This window comes from Leptidea sinapis, chromosome 37, assembly GCF_905404315.1.
Source record: "Leptidea sinapis chromosome 37, ilLepSina1.1, whole genome shotgun sequence".
Classification (NCBI taxonomy): Eukaryota; Metazoa; Arthropoda; class Insecta; order Lepidoptera; family Pieridae; genus Leptidea; species Leptidea sinapis.
The window spans coordinates 3696953-3710917 of record NC_066301.1 but is presented as its reverse complement, the minus strand read 5'-3'; positions in this window follow the sequence as shown (position 1 = coordinate 3710917).

The window sequence follows — 13965 nt, the reverse complement described above, 5'->3', positions numbered from 1 at the left end:
GTTGACATGTGCCAATTATTACACCGGCATCATTTTTTTTCACCGGCAGAAATAATGATATCAGTACATACTCCTGGATAAACACATACACAAATGCTGTTACTTAAATGTTTGTTACAAATTTCATGTGTTTTAGTGGACAAGGGAAGCGGAAGTCCAGTAAATTGTTATTAACAGTGCTATTGTGTAATGGATGCCATCTAACCTTTTTTATTATCATGAACTGCGGGCCTACCATGAACTCTTATTGCGATTCAATTGACGACCTAAAATGAACTGCTTTGCTAATTCATACCACGAAGTCATTCGAGCTATCCAATTTAGGTTGACGTGAAATCAAGTCGAAAATTGAGTCGCTAACTGTTTATGTTCGTTCATTCATTCGTACCATGAGGTAATATTTCAACCTAAACTGGATAGGTTAACCTTAATGCAACGCATATGGTTCAAGTACGAGAGACAGACTTATGCAACGAGTAACAACTGTACAGCGTCATCTCTTTCTCACAGTGCTGACCACAGACAAATTACTTTCGTTCATTCTTCCATAAGCGATTCAAACGCCATTCAGTTTAAGGCACTTCATGGCACGAATTTTAGCGATTCAGTTTAGGTACCTAAACTGAACTGTATCGGAATTGAATCGCTAAGTTAAACGTTGATGGTAAGCCTTCTGGTCCATATTTGTAATTTATTTCTTATGAGGATAAGCCCGGTATCCTCAAGAAGAACGTTATAATTATGATGAATTTTTCCAAAAGTTTAGTCGATATATCAGAGTCATATCACTGACCATAAATCATTATTAAACTGTGCACCACTAAGAACTTTTAACAAACATCATATTGTTATGCCGACGGTACATTTATCAGCTGTCATTTACGTCAGCTACCGGATAAATCTTAACGAATCACCTCGGCCGCGGCTCCCGTAATCAACTTAATACAGTATCGCTTTATGTCACTCCACAATCGAACGCTGTCCGTTAGTTATAAACCAACTTATTCTTGTGGACATATCAGGGTTCCGTACTCATGTCAATTAACTAACCTTTTCAAAAATTTTATTTTGTTACATTCAGGTCTTTTTCAAAGAGGATTTAAAAACTACGAAATAAGAGGTGCGACTGCCTGAGTAAAATTGGAAATTTAGTTAAGTATGAAACGAGCAGTGATTTGCCATAAAATTGAAGTAGCAGTAATTACAATATTTTGGTGACGAAGTAAAATTCGGCTAAGTTTGAAAGCGAACAGTTGCTTATAACGTGAATTGGCTCTGTTTTTTACAGGGTTATAGCCGTCATCTGTCATCTATCAATGACTGCATGTTTTATACAATCGAGTGAATCGCTTTTTTCTTAGAGAGTTTCGCTAGGCTGGTCTTTTTCAAATTTAAAAATTCTAAAAGAACATACCGCTGCGCGTGCGCGGCAGTTTCATCTGCCACCATGACCTTTATACCTATATTAAATACATGTCTATTATAAGGACCGTGACCAGCTAGGACTGCCGTTATCAGTTCAAGTTGAATTCTATTTACCTTAATAAGGCGATTTGCCATATTGGCCTCAATGTCGGGGTGTACAGTCCTCTAGTGTTAACCACAGAGCACCGTAGTTAGTGAAATTACTGGGCCAATTAGAATTAACATCTTATGTCTCAAAGTGACTAGCGTAATTTCTATGCACTTCTCTTCATTTCGTTGTAACGGTTAGGATGTATCACTAAGGCTCAGTGAGATCTATAGAGGGTACTTTGATTTTACTCAGACTTTCGTTACGTAAAAAATAGCTAAATTTAAGTTAAACGTTTCATTACGTTCTTATAGTCAATTGACATCTGAAATTATACCGCCCTTAAGCTAAGACAGCCCAATGCAAGAGCCAAGTTCGCGTTTTATTACACTTAACTAAGTTTAACGTAAGTAAAATCTGAGTAGTGTCTAAGCCTGAGATCTGAGAGTGAACTTAGACTATGCTCAGACTTTATTTAGCATAATTTCAACTGTCAAATGACAATAATAACGAAATCAAAGAATATAAGATTATTATCTATTATTATTACTATTATTATCCCCGCATTTATCACGGGGAGTGTTCTGAAGAGCTGTTTCGCCTGATTCCTGCCGCCGAATCCACCTTCGCACGCCAAAAATTAGGGTAACATTCCCACCATCCGGATGTGTGGCGGTCCGCCACAGTGCGTTTTTCAAGGAGCTTTATTCCACGTACTACAAAGCTGTGGAATGAACTTCCTTGTGCGTTGTTTCCGGGACGATATAAGTACCTTCAAAAAAAGCGCGTATACCTTTGTTAAAGGCCGGCAAGTGAATGTGGGCGGCGTTAATACCAGGTGACCCGTACGCTCGTTTGTCCTCCTTTTTCCATAAAAAAAAGTTTTACGTAAGTAAAGTCTAAGTAAAGTCTAAATACGCTGTTTAGTTTCTTGTTCTAATAAAAAACGGATTTAACACAATTTCGCAACAAACACTTCAACAATTTGTATCACAACCCAAGCTATTTCATAACAATTAACTGAACCACATTGCGTATTATCAATAGCTTACAATCTTTCACTCGTATTTAAGAGACAAATAAAATAATAAGTTTAATCTCGAGTAAAAAAAAAGAGTAATCCAAGTAGCTTGATACGAATAATCGATCGAACGTCAATCAATCACTATCGAGACATTGCTATCGACAATAATTCAAAGCCACTATTTCTTGTCCCCCTCATTTTAAAGTCCAATTTCGAGCAATAAAAACTAGACATGTTTTGTTCTAGACTCGCCTGGATCACAATCGAAGCATTTGATTGACGGATAAAAGAATTCGTTGCTCGATTCATTGTTCGTAGTTCGATTAAAATCGATAGGTAATTGGATCGAGCGATTAACTGTTCTAGTAATAATATAGATTTTATCGGACTTTCATGTCGAGTCTACGCGCAATGTGGTTTTATTGGCTGGTTGTACAAGCAATTATAGAGTACAGTGTGAATTAGTTTAATCATAGATTAGAAAAAAAAAAGTGTGTGTGTACTTATGTAGGTACTTCGTAAATTATACTTCTTTAGCCTAACAAAGCAAAAGTCATTAAAATTATTTATTCCTCGTGCTATTCTACGTTTGTAGAAAGAACAATAGGTACTGTAAAAATGTTGCAACGACGGCTTTGACAATTAATTATTAAATAACGAATACGGCTGTACGGGCTTAAACCCTTTGCCTATTCTAATAATGGACGAAGAAATCAATAAAAAAAATAGAGAATGTCGCAATCGCCAGAAAATTTTAGGAACCACTTTTGTGTTACAGTGATGCGCGCGCATCTTAAAATTCCACTTTCATCATATTTTTATAACGCGCCTAAAGAAGTATTACTCCATAAACTTTTTTATTAGTGAAAACCTTCTTTTAATTTGCAAGATGAAACATAATAATCTTTAGTTATTATAGAGAAAAGTACAGCGTTCTTAACTCAGTTATTAGTTCACATGTTACCTACATGAAGATTTAAATATGTTAAGAGACAAATGAGCGTACGGGTCACCTGGTGTTAAGTGATCACCGTCGGCCCCATTCTCTTGCAACACCAGAGGAATCACAGGAGCATTGCCAGCCTTGACGGCTAGGACGGTGTACGCGTTTTTTTGTAGGTACGTATGTCGTATCGTCCTGGAAGCACCGCATAAAGAAGTTCATTCAATAGCTTTATTCTAGTAGGTACGTGAAAGAAAGTTCCTTGAAAACCGCACTGTGGAGGACCGCCACTCATCCAGATGATGGAGATGATATCCTCGTTTGTGCGAAGGCGGAATTCTATTTAATACTTTTAGACTTACTTATTACTTACGAGGGTGGTCGCTCAATTCCCAATCCGTGGTATCATTAAGAAAGTCATTTCTGTTATAGTAACTTTTACCACACAAAAGATTTTTAACAATTCTTTTGAATATCCTAATGATCATCTGGGATCTTGTTGTAAAAGCATATACATCTCCACACATTATAAGTTTATGTATATTCCTGATGTTAACATTATGGTTTTGACAGTTTCTAGCAAATTCACTTATGTGCCTATATAATATTATCAAGAATATATTGAGAAGCGACAGTCAAGATGTTAATTTATTAAAATTTTGTTCCCAATGTTTCTTCAGGAGTTAGTTGATATATAATTTCAAATTTTAACATTTATTCTATAACATTTTTTTTCCTTTATTTAGACCTGCGATCTGTCCTCAAGACTATAATCAGGTGAGTTGCAAGAGGTTGAGGTAGGGTGAGGTGGAGCCACTGCACATCTCCCCTTAGTTAAGTAGCACATCGGCTCTATTGAGTCAATTGTATAACTTGTCAGTGTATTATAAATTTTTATTTTGACTTTGGTTTTATTATTTTATACTTATAAGAAATACAACCATTATCCTACTAATATTTTAAATGTGAAAGTTTGTATGTCTAGATGTATGTTTGTACTTCTTTAACGCAAAAACTACTGAATGGATTTTGATGAAACTTTACAATAATATAGCTTACACACCAGAATAACACATAGGCTATAATTTATAAAAATATTGTGTGAATTATCCACAATATAAAAGAGGTGTGAAGTAAATAGAAATGAAATCTGCAATTTGCAAGCTATTAATAATCTCTGGATCTTCTGAAACGCTTTTAAATCTTTTCTTACCTATAGAAAGCCACATTTTGTATGAGTACTTTATGCTTTATTATATTAACTCGAAAAATGAAAAGACTTTTTTGTGGTCGTGGTTGTCGGCTTTAAAAAATAAGTCCGAGAAAAAACGGTCGAACACTAGAAATAATTTATATGGCAAAACAACGTTTGTCGGGTCAGCTAGTTAGTCTATAAAGCTGATTCTGTCCATTTGAAATTCGTTAATAGACAAAGAAAGCTTCCATGTAACTATCTTTTATCAAATGATTATTATTACAGACCACAATAGTGTGTAATTAGGAAGGCACTTAAGTCAGCAATTTGAGGTCTCGTTACAAAGGCATTGATCGATGCAAATTATAAAATTGCTATTGTTAACTAAAGCCACATCTCAGGCTATACTTATTGTGCTTTTCAAAAAACTCATCGACAAAGTGGCCAATAATGAAGGGTGATGTCGGAACGTGCACTAGGTAGGATATCATTAAGGGGCCCTGTTCACTGACCAGTACGGACAGACGTCTTGAGAAATTCGTATGCACATGCGTAAAACATACTTTGTACTATAATAAATGTATCGTTTTAAATAATTATAAACTGGAATTAGGAAATCGTAATATTGAATACGTAATATATTCACTGTGTTTCAATTTTTTATATGATTAAATTCATGTATTTTTTTTATTTGTAACAATTATCAAACTTGTAAATTGAATTGTCTAAATATAAGGTTATATCAATATGATACATAGAGAATGAACTTAATTTAATAAAAATAATTACATTAATAATATTGACATACTCTAACACAAATTATCTTGCCCCAAACTAGGCATAGCCTGTACTATGGGTACAAGACAACGATATATTTAATACAATATACTTATTTAAACATACATAAATACTAATAAACGTCCATGAACGGGTAAATTGGGCTCCATCTGCAGGAATCGTGCCATTTTATTAAATACAATGACAAACAAACATACCGGTCTCTTAGGTAATATTATCTAAAAGTTCCTTTCGTGGGAATTGAAATTAGTGATGCCAGTTGTTAAGATTGGTGTTACGTTTATTTGTAACTTCTCTATTTTATATCTTGATTAGTATTGCAATGCAAGTATATGTATCACATTAAATTTAATACAGCAAATAAAAAAATATTTAAAGATAGGTAAGTTGCTGTTGAGTGTACAGTCCCCTTAACCGATAACCACTGGAGCCGGCGCGGCAATATGTAATTTGTCTGTAACCACAGGCCAGAGGCTGGCTATTACAGACCTTTATGATTATCCTGACGTTATAGTTACGTGCTTACGATAATTATACTCGTTGGAGGTGACTCTAAGTGAGGGACGCGTCACTCAGAGGTGCTTTTATGTTCAGAATTATGATCTTAGTGCCAACCCATACTGTGGTAATTGAATGACAGTATGTTTTAGGAATTGCGCAAAGTTTGGCTTGTTTTGCGTGTCATGCATCGTTGAGCTTATATTTTAAGAGTAGGGAACGATTTATAAGCACTACTGAATAGTCAGTCTTATGTTTTACATGATTATTACTCTAAGCGCAAATCAGAATTTAAACCGATGATTCTTTAGTACTTAGGACCTCAATAATTCTTTAGGACCTAGGTTATAAATGTTTCCTGTCATGAACGAATCATCTTAAGGCACATTCGATTATAGGTGATGTTTTAACGAGCTTAAATTCGTGATTACAATCAGTTTATGAAATGCTACATCAAAAGCTTTTTCAGAAATTTATTGTTAGAAATCTTGCAACCAACCCATACTTATGATAAATGAGATTCATTGTCTCTGTTTTTGAGTCATCTTCATGTTTAACTAAGCAATTCGTTGGTGTTTGTACTTTTTCTTATTTACCTTAATTAAGGATTGGTTTTGCGCTGTGCTCTAACATGATACCGCAGGAGTAGTCTCAAAGTGCGACAAATAAATACTACGCTCAAGTGGGCGTGTGGCGTAGTATTAGTTGTCAGTAGCCAGTCTCGTAAAATGTGTGACTACGTGTTCTGTTTAACTTAACTTTGTAAAAATAATACTACAAGAATTAAGAAAAACACTGGGATCACACTTCATCAGTTTTTTGTATTCTTTTTATATTTATTAATTTAAATATAAAATAACACGAAGGGTATGTTACAAATTTGAAAGATGTCATTGTCAGTGTCAAGATGCCACGCACATAAGCATAATGTAATCTAATTAATGTATCTAGTTGGAGACCAATCCGTAATCTAAGTTTATTTATTAAGTATATTTACAACAAATAATCTCCTACATTTCTAACACTTAATCACATAAACTTAAGTTTTGTAGAGCAACAAATTATTACACACTATATTATGTATTTTATTTCGTCACTATTGATCAGAATTATATGAAATAGAAGGACAAATAAGTATTCTTATGGGTGACCTGATGGTATAATATCACCAGGGCGCTGTTATGGTTAGTAAATCAGTGTATTTGTTGGATGCAATTACTAATTATGACAGTAATCACGATCAACATGTTCACGAAGCATCCTTACACAAACAATCATATCAAGACATTAAGGTTGATGCATCCAATATACGATAATTTACATTTATACAGTTTATTCATTATTATTTTTAATGAAATATATATTAAAAATATTTATATTATATATATTATTATTTATTTATATTATTATAAATATTTATATTATTTAAACACGATTAATATATTAGATGCAGCACCTTACAAACAAATTTGCTATGTGTATTACAGCCATTGTAAAATACTCTATTTGATTTAAAAGAGTAGCGGTTGAGTTTCTTGTATGTTCTTCTCACGAGCTCGACTTTTTCCGAACATAATATTATGGTAAATTCAGCAATTTAAAAGAAATATTTATAGTGACTATTCAAAGGGCATAGGCATCACAAAACCGCTGCTGACCTTATAAAACGACGTCTAAACGGGCTTTTATGTACACAAATTAAAGTTTAATTAAATTTATGAACGATGCGGGACTCGAACCCGCGACCTCTCGCGTTCCGTGCGACTGCTGTTTCCACTGAACCAACCGTACGTGTGACGTATCGTTGATAAATCTTGTATGTTATGTCCAACTCTCGGGTTTTGATAAATTTTGTTTTCAAATTTAATTTGTGTAATTAATCCCAGATGTGAGGGTTAGCACTTTAAAACATATAACAAATTGTTTCGAAAATCGGAAACCAATTAACTAGTACGTCGTAGTGGCATATATCTTGGAGTACCGTGATAGCTAACAAGTGATACATTTGCATATATTTCGATGATGATATGAAAATACTGGAAATAATATTTACCAGTAGGAAAGGAGACTCCTTTGCACAGGATGCTAGCTAGATTATGGGTACCACAACGGCGCCTATTTCTGCCGTAAAGCCGTAATGTGTAAACATTACTGTGTTTCGGTCTGAAGGGTGCGTACCCAGTGAAATTACTGGGCAAATGAGACTTAACATCTTACGTCTCAAGGTGACGAGCGCAATTGTAGTGCGTCGCAGAATTTTTGGATTTTTCGAGAACCCTGAGTAGCACTGCATTGTAATGGGCAGGGCGTTTCAATTACCATAAGCTGAAGGTCCTGCTCGTCTCGTGCTTTATTTTCATAAAGAAAAATATTGAATAACTCAGATCTAAATTACTTGCGATCGAATAAAAAGAATGTGCTTATATCATGTGATATCATGACCTCACAGAATGTTGCCATCTCTTAAAATATACCATTCTAGAAACACTCTAATAAAAACTTCCAATTTAAAGGAGTATCTACTTGAGTTGTCACTTGAACAGTAGCCATGTTTTGACAGGATGAACAAACAGTAGTCGCAGATAAAATTGTTAATGTAATATTTGACAAGTCACTTGTTGAATGATGCAAGGTATTTTGAACTTTATTAACACTGGAATATACTGGAACCTGGATGTATTCTCCAGGGACATATTTATTTATTTACCTTAGGGAGTAATTAGATAATATAATAGTTTAATATTATAAAGATTATTGTGTGTTTCATAAACAGTAGTATTATAAGACTAGAAAAAAGGGATTGCTTGTAACTAATTCTAGTAGGCTTCATAAAATACATAATAGCTTTAAGGGTAAATGTATGCTTTTATAATAAAGTCCCAGCCACTGTTCAGGCATTATCTATGAATCAATTTAAATGTTTTATTAAAAAATATCTCGTAAATCCTACTACAGCTGAATATCTAAGTGATCGGACAGCCTGGGACTATGATTGATGGTCTATGATTATTTTATAGCAATAAGAATGTCAGTAAAATATTGTAGGTATATTCTATAAAAAGAACGCAGAAAAAGATTGCTGGGATAGTATCTTGCGCCGCTTCTTTTCTCTCAGAGCGCCATTTGTATCCGAAGCGGTAGTAGTACTTAGAAATGCCATCAATAAGAATTCTAAAGGAATCTTTTTTGAGAAAATAAAAGCCCTTTATGCCTTTATGTAGTGATTTATAATCTTGTTATAAATATATATTAACATTATATGTTTAGTGAAAGGCTTGCACAGCATGCCGGACAACTGGGTGCTGCAAAGGTCCCATTTCTGCCGGGATGCAGTAATGTGGAAACATGAAATTTCATATTATGAATTAAAAGTCATTAGCCCAGTAATTAATGGGCTAATGACATTTAACATAAAGTTCAAATTCAATCAAGATTCCTGAGCGGCTGCACTGTAAAAGGCAGAGCGTTGCACATACCATCAAGTGACCACTTTGCATGTCTCGTCACTTATTCTAAAAAATCACTCCTCTTTGATATATTTTTATTCAAAATAGGTTGTGACATCACTTATTGAAAGTCAAAAACTACCACCCATTGCAAAAAGAATGCCTTAGACCTGAGATGAACGGGCGCAACAAACTCAGCAGGCTTTTCTTAATAAAATTCGTACAATAAACGTTTATATTATAAGAGTCTGATTGTGACTGCTTCATTCCCAGTCTGTGGTATCATTAAGAAAATCATTTATGTTAAAGTAAAGTACCACATCCTGAGAGTTGAACATAGCATTCAAGATTTTAAAAATTCTTTTAAATTTCGTAACACTTTTGTTTTGAACATTTTCTGGGATCTTGTTGTGAAAGCATAATACACATTGCCCCACAAAAGACTTACTAACTCGATTTAGCCTTAGATTTAAAAAAAAACGCAGCTACAATATCACTTTGTCTATATATTCCAAAAGTTGTTTAATCTAAATGCTGACTTATGAAACTGACAGATGATTTTTTCAAGCATTTTTTTTGTAAATGTAGAGTTGGAAAATTAATTTAACTTTACCTTAGACATATGCAATCGTTTTTTATTACGTACTACAAAAGATTAACCATTGTTAATTTATACGCCAACAATTAGCTCGTAAAGCATTTAAATATAGTATGTTGTTAAGGTCACCGCAATAAAAAGTCGCACCTGTTCGTAAATAAAACATTAGTTCAATTAAATGTGTCACTGTTGTTTGAACCATAGACGAGTTAATTTCTAGAAAGAGCTTTCTTGAAGTCTATATTTTTTTATGATAGTAAGGGATGAGAAAAGCAGGACGTTCAGCTGATGGTAATTGATACGCCGTGCAATATTACAATGCATTGCCGCAGCCCGCTCTATATTTTTGAAAAGCCCAAAAATTCTGAGCGGCACTACAATTGAGCTAGTCACGTTGATACATTAGATGGTAAGTCTCATTTGGCCAGTAATTTCACTAGCAACGGTGCCCTTCAGACCGTAACACAGTAATGCTTACACATAACTGCTTCACGGCAGAAATAGGCGCCGTTGTAGTACCAATAATCTAGTCGGCATCCTGTGCAAAGAAGCCTCCCACTGGTTTAAGCTTATCAACAAAATACTCTAGATATGTTAATTATGAATGGAAATTATTCATTAATATTATTTTTCGCACTTTTTGATCACCTTACTTCAAACGATTGATTTTGCCTCGCTGACTTGTTCACACGAATAAAAGTGATTATGATTAAAATTCAAATGATTTAACGGTTATTAAACTTATCATGATTGAAGAGTTCTTTAAGACTAACAGTTATGGAGGAGTAAAAGGTGTATTGTTCTTCATGACCTTGGAATCTACCCAACCATGGCTACTACTACAACATAATCTCTTTTCTCTTAAAGATGATTTTTAAAGAGAGATGGGAGAAAATATAAGTTTTGTAATTCAAACATACCCTTGGAAATATTTACATACTATACATATTTATATACAAAAAACTATCCTTTCTCTCAAGTTGGGCTAAACTGCACTCCATGAAGTAATCCCCATTAAAATCCGTTCACTAGTTGAGGAGTTCACTGGGAACAAAGATCAGGACACTGGATTTATATATATTAAGACTAGCTGCCGCGGCAAACGTTGTTTTGCTATATAAATTATTTTTAGAGTTAGACCGTTTCTTGGACTTTGCAACATTACTTTATTTTTTATTTTAATAAAATATTTTTTCTAAAATAAACGTAAGTTACTCCTTATTACATCAGCTACTTGCCAATAAAAGTCCCGTCAAAATTAGTCCAGCCATTTCAGACAGACAGACAAAAATTGTAAAAAATGTTATTTTGATGTATGTAGGTACATAAATATATTCATATATACATGTATTAAAAAACGGTTATTTCAAAATTACAAAACAGACACTCCAATTTTATTTATATATATAGATTACTCTGTCTGTCAATTTAGTTGGCCATTGTCAATATTTCTTTACTTGGCCGTTCGTGTTTTTACAACAATGAAAGTTAAGTTGTCACAATGATAAGTGAATTGCAATGAAATGTCGATTTTATATGCGACATTTACAATGCATTTTAATTACGGAGAATATAAAAAAGTATTAATTTACAACCTGCGCCTTGTATGTGAATCTACATTTTTTGTATTGAGCGTCGTAGATATAATAAAAGAGTCATTTAAATACTTAGTACTACTTTGTAAGCAATACCTTACATAGATATATTTAAAAAATAACTATTAAATAAATGAGGCCATGAGAACCATAGTAACCTCACTTCAATTTTACAATACTCAGCTATTTTTAACAGTTAAAATTAATCAACTTGACCAGCAGGGCCTAGAAGAGATAACAAAAAAATTTGTGTGGTTTCATGAAACCATGACGCAAGTGAAAGCCTTTTGTTCAAAAAATAACATATAAATATCAATACAATAATAGAAAAATAAAACAAATAATTTAATTATTATTAATTATAATAGATAAATTATATTATTAAAATAATATTACAACTATCAATCACTGATATTGAAAGTCAGAATACTTAGAATAAAAATTATACCGGTTTCTTTTTTCAAGTTAAATCAAATTAAAAATATTTTATTAAATTTTAATTGCATTTGATGTCACACTTGATGTCATTTTTTCATACAGATCACTCGGAAGGCAGATTTCCTTAGAAAAGAACGAGCAAGAAAATCTAGGGTTGATCTTTTCAAAACAGAATGGTATTACAAATCCTTAATTTCAATTATATTTACAAATCATTTCAATTACATTATGTGCAAAGTGATGCAACAAAAATACTCAAACGTCAATTATTAAACGCCTTACAAGAGTAAGTCAAAAAAATGTATATTAACAAGTAAAAACATATATAGTTTTTGATTACATACAAACAGTTTCAAATAAAAATAAGTTTTGATATTTATATCTGAAGTATTGGGTAAGTATGTACTAAGAATTTAATTATAATTTCTTGCAATGAGAATTTCTATAAGTCATGAATAAGCAAAATATTTTAAATTGCGCTTCTCTCTGATGCTTTTGCAGGTTTAAAAATAATTTTATTGTTATAAAACGTAACTCAGTTAATATATTTTGAGTACAAGGACCACTCACAGTCAAATAAACGGAAGCTCAAGCCCACCCAAGTCTTCTAGAACCTTCCACTGATCAAACACAAGTGACACAATATTTACACTTGTCATTCGTATTTTGAGACGTTAAGTATTTTGAATAGATTTAGATATTTGCTTATATTGTGTGCCATACTTTTTTTTGTAACAATTTGTACGTCTGATGAACATTTATTTACCCATGTCCGTTCGTAACTTCACCTGCCTTCATCGCTTATAATCTCTCTATTCAATTGGATTTTACAGTTAATATTTGAAGTGATAATTTCTTAAGGGAGGGCTTGATATCGTAACGCGAGACTTCCGTCAGAAAAAAATCAATCAAAACAATTTTTGGCTTCTAGAATTTTTTTTTTCAAATTGTTCAGTAATATTTTTTTACATCTCTCATATTCGGTAAGTAGGTCCTTATTACCCCCAAATGGGGCTTGTAGGTGACTAATTAGCACTCTAGGGTAATAATGTAGCTAGATAAGCCCTAGGGCGGTAAGTACTTAAAAAAAACAACTCTTCACTCTTTCAAAAAGTTCGCGTACCATCGTAATGGCAATAGACATCATGCATTCAGCCCAATGACAAAAGAGGTCGCTTCGCTCTTCAGCCTTGTCTTCGTGTGAGTATAATAGTCATCAATTTTAAATATCGAACGGCGAAGCTCAATTTCGTTCTTGAAAAAAATAATTAAAAAAAAGAATGAAAAAAGGGGAGGATTTGAAAACTTTATGTTTTTGGGATGTTTTTATAATTACGTGCTAATTAGGAAAAAACATGAGTTCTGCAAGTGATGAAGATATATGCTGCACTCCCAATTCAATGAAAATGGAAGTTGAAGCAGCAATCACCAATATTTTATTATTATAATGCCAGTTTTTTTCTACTTACCTCACAATCGAGATGTAAAGCAGAGTAGTTAGCTCGGGTGTAAGCATCAATTGCACCCTCGAACTGTAGGCGCACGAGCGCAAACTTGGTGAGGCCAAGTGTATTTGTTTATTTATCTCTTGTAATAAATAATAACTAAAAGTTTTCAGAAACTTTCTATCATTTGCAACATTCGTAAAATTTTTTGGTGTCTTCGTCCATATGTCCAGCCTCAAAATTTTTTTTGCCCATAAACCTAACGGAGGATTTTCTTCTAATCGAGTATATTGAAAAAATATATAAATATTCTTCTTTATTGTATTTTGGTTCGAGCTGATGGGCTGATGACCAATCTTAATAAATAAAACTAACTTACTAAATTCTTCGTCCGTTATTAGGACAGGCAAAGGGCTCAAGCCCATACAGCCATATACAATAATTAATCTTTGCAATATTTTTAGATGATATA